This window comes from Fukomys damarensis, unplaced genomic scaffold, assembly GCF_012274545.1.
Source record: "Fukomys damarensis isolate Sample0158 unplaced genomic scaffold, DMR_v1.0_HiC HiC_scaffold_73914, whole genome shotgun sequence".
Lineage (NCBI taxonomy): Eukaryota > Metazoa > Chordata > Mammalia > Rodentia > Bathyergidae > Fukomys > Fukomys damarensis.
This window is the reverse complement of record NW_022974826.1, coordinates 42,216-45,982: the sequence shown is the minus strand read 5'-3', so window position 1 is coordinate 45,982 and position 3,767 is coordinate 42,216.

Sequence of the window (3,767 nt, the reverse complement as noted above, 5' to 3'; positions counted from 1 at the left end):
TAGTTCTTTGAGGTATCTCCATATTGATATTGATTTCCACAGTGGTTACACCAGTCTGCATTCCCACCAACAGTGCAGCAAGGTTCCTTTCTCCTGACAACTTAGCCAACATTGGTTATTGGTTGAAAAATTTTTTTTTTTTTGTACAGGGGATCAAACTCAGGTTCTTCCATTTGCAAGGCAGGCAACGGAACCTCTGAGCTAAATGTCTGGCCCTATTGGTTGATTTCTTGATAACAGCTATTCTTTGTGGGGTGAGGTGAAATCTCAGTGTTGGTTTCATCTGCATCTCTCAAATGACCATTAATGTGGAACATTTTTTTCATGTTTATTTGCTGCTTTTGCTTCTTTGTCTGAGAAATGTCTGTTCATTTCAGATGCCCATTTTTTAATCTAGTCTTTATATTTAAGGGTCTGATTTTTTTGTGTGTTCTTTATATATTCTAGATAATAGTCCTTTGTCTGAGGAGCAGCTAGTAAAAAAATTTTTCCCACAGTGTAGGTATCTCTTAGCTCTGTTGTGGTTTCTTTTCAGTGCAGATGCTTTTTAATAAGATTTGATCCCAGTTGTTGATTCTTTCTGCTGGTTCCTGTGGTACTGAAGATTTGTTCATAAAGCATTTTCCTATGCCAATGTCCTATGCCAACTTCAAGAGTTCTGCCTAACTTATTTTCCAGCAAGTTTAGAGTTTCTGTTTTAATATTTAGATCTTTAATCCACTTTGATTTTAGTTTAGTGCATGGTGAAAGATGGATCTAGTTTTAATCTTTGGCAGGTTGAAATCCAGCTTTTCCAACAAAATTTATTAAAGAGGCAATCTGTCCTCCACTGAAGATGGTTGGCTCCTTTGTCACAGATGAGGTAGCTGAGTACATCTGGAGTTGTTCCTGTATCTTACAATCTATTCCACTGATCCTTGGGTCTTTTTCTTTGCAAGTACCATGCTATTTTTATCACAGTGTCTTTGTAGCACAGTTTCAAAATAAGAACCAAGATAGATTACCTAAAGGTGATAATTTCCAAAAATGAACGTCATTATATTATAACTTGTTCACAGAAATATTCGATTTGAGAAGTCATATTTCAGAAGTATGGTTAGTGCTGTTTTCTCTTTTTAAAATTTTTTCAGCTATATTGAGACATAAATGCCAAAAGAAAATCACATTTACTTAAAGCCCAGAACATGATGTTTTGATAAATGTATATAATATCAAATCATCACCAAAATTAAGGTCATTAATGCCTCCATCCCTCAGAAAAATGAACATTTTCCTTCCTTGATTTACTTTTGTGGTTAAAATATTTAATTCTCTTAGCATATTTCAAGCATACAGCGTGGTGCTTTTAGCAAGCATCAGGTACACAATACAATCATCTTCAATGTAGCTTCCATGCTGTGCAGTAGAATGCACAAATCTTTTGTCTGCTGTGTCCAAACTTTTTGGTCCATACCAGTAACTACAGAGGACCAAGCCTACTTAGTAGTTTTCTTCATTTCTTTCATTCTCCAGGCTTTGTTCATCCTCATTCTGCCCTTTATTTCAATGAGTTTAACTATTTCTTATTCTACATGTGACTCCATACACTGTTTTTCTGTGTCTGACTTCCCTGATTTATCACAGTATCCTCCATGTTTACCTAAATTGTGATAAAGGACAGCTCATCTTTCATACTTACTGGAGCTGGAACTGAAAGATGAAAATGCATGGTACCTTGGTGAGAAACCAAGCACTTACAAGATAGAGACCGCTGAAGCTCCTGCCATGGTTTTAAAAGAGATTTTGGGTCACAATGCAGTGTGGACCATAAAGGTGATGCAGAATGCTGTGACCATACAGCTAGAAGTGCAGTGGTGACACCAGAGAATTCGTTGTGCCAGCACTGTTGGAAAGTTCTCAGAAAAATCAGCAGGCTATGAGGAGAGCCAGTCTTCCCAATGCTGGGATTACAGGTGTGCACCACCACACCCGGCCATCACGTGTTAATTCTAATAGGAAACCAGTACTTCCAACTATGTGCAGATTCACTCTATAGCTTTTTTGTATTATCACCATTTTAATAGATTCATTTGTGACACAGATTCAAATGAATTAAACTCCCCAGACAGTCTTCCTCCAGTGAACAATCCCTACAGTATGAAGACCCGTGCCTTAAAAGGCAGATTTTTTGTGTTTCTCTGATTTTCATTATGACCCAATGATTTTTCAAGAGAATGTTATTTAATCTCTAAGGGTTTGCATAGTTTTTCTAATTTCTTTTACCACTGATTCCTATTTTCACTTTTCTGTATCCAATGTTATGCAGGGGATTAATTTTCCATTTTTTTTCAGTATTCCTTATATCCTAACATACGGTTTATTTTGAGCATACATCTTGCTACCATGATTTCTCATGTTTTCATAGTTTGTGTGAATGTAAACTAAGGTACTAATGAATTCTCATATTTTGGGAACATATACAAACACCTTGCACAGAAACCAAATGAAAACAAAAGAAAAAAGGGATAAAGAAATAAACATACAAAGGCACAAATCTAAAGGGCCTTCTTCAGGAGAAACATGGAGTTGTTTCTTGCTTCCCTCTTCAGGCACAGTTCTGCTATGTTTCAGTTGTGTCAGGGGCATCGGGAGCTGGATGGTTTTTTCCTCTGCTATGATCTGACATCTTACATTGTTTCAGAGGTTGGGAGGGCAGAGTGACACGGGTGAAGCACCTGGGTGTCCACGTATCTCTGGGTCTGGGGCTTCTTTGATCCCTGCCCCCTTCTTTCCAGGGTGATCCCTGCAGCTGTTCACTTCCACTCCCTCCACACTGCTCCAAGAGGGACACCACGTGACTCTCACCACGCTGCTGCTCCGCTATGATGCGCTGCTCATTCTTTAGTCCCTGTCCACACCTCCCCTACCTTCTCCAAAGGACTCACAAATCCAGTGGTGTCGAGAGCTCAGTGGGGAGCTGTTGGACCTCAGGAGCATCTAGGAGTCAATAGCAGGGAGTTGACAGGGGATCCTAGCTCAACAGGCCTTAGTGGATCATAGAAAGGGTGCACCAGTGTCTGGACTTTGTGAACTCTGGAAAGTTTGGAAAGGAATGGAGTAGCTCACAGGCACAGAGCTTGGGGACAGTTGTATGACCTTGGTGTTGTGCCCACTGTGGCGATGCGGCACTGTGTCATTTCTACCACCAGATCACACTGGTGCCAGCCATTTCATGCTACTTACCTGTTCCAGGTCTCTTCCTTCAAGACCATGCTCTCATTTCTCTCTGTATCTATGGCTCACTGGTACTAATTCAGTGATATCTAGAGCTTGTTTGGTGTCCGAATTTGAGGGACTCTATCCTGTACATATCTCACTCACTCGGCTGTGTCTCTCAGTGTAAAGACAGCTAAGACAGGTGAGCACTGGGAAGTGAATGCTCAGCTAGGTGCTAAATTCAGCAGCCCAGCTGCTGCTGCTGCACTAGGCCTCCTCCCTGAGTGGTTGCAGGCTCCCGCAAGATGGCACTGTCCTCAAGCTACAAACAGTGCTGGAATCGGGAGCTGCCCAACTGCAGGCCTGCTGCCAGGATGTGCTGGCCCCATCCCTCAGGAGAGTACACTCACTCCCATGGCATCCCCAGAACTGAGCTAAAATCACAGCCACATGACTGCCCAGCTGGCCCTGCATACAGCAGTCCGGCTGCCAGTGCTCTATTCTACCTTGTCTCTCAGGGTTCGATGTTCCCCAAGACAGTATTTTCTTTTTTTTTTTATTTATTTTTATTT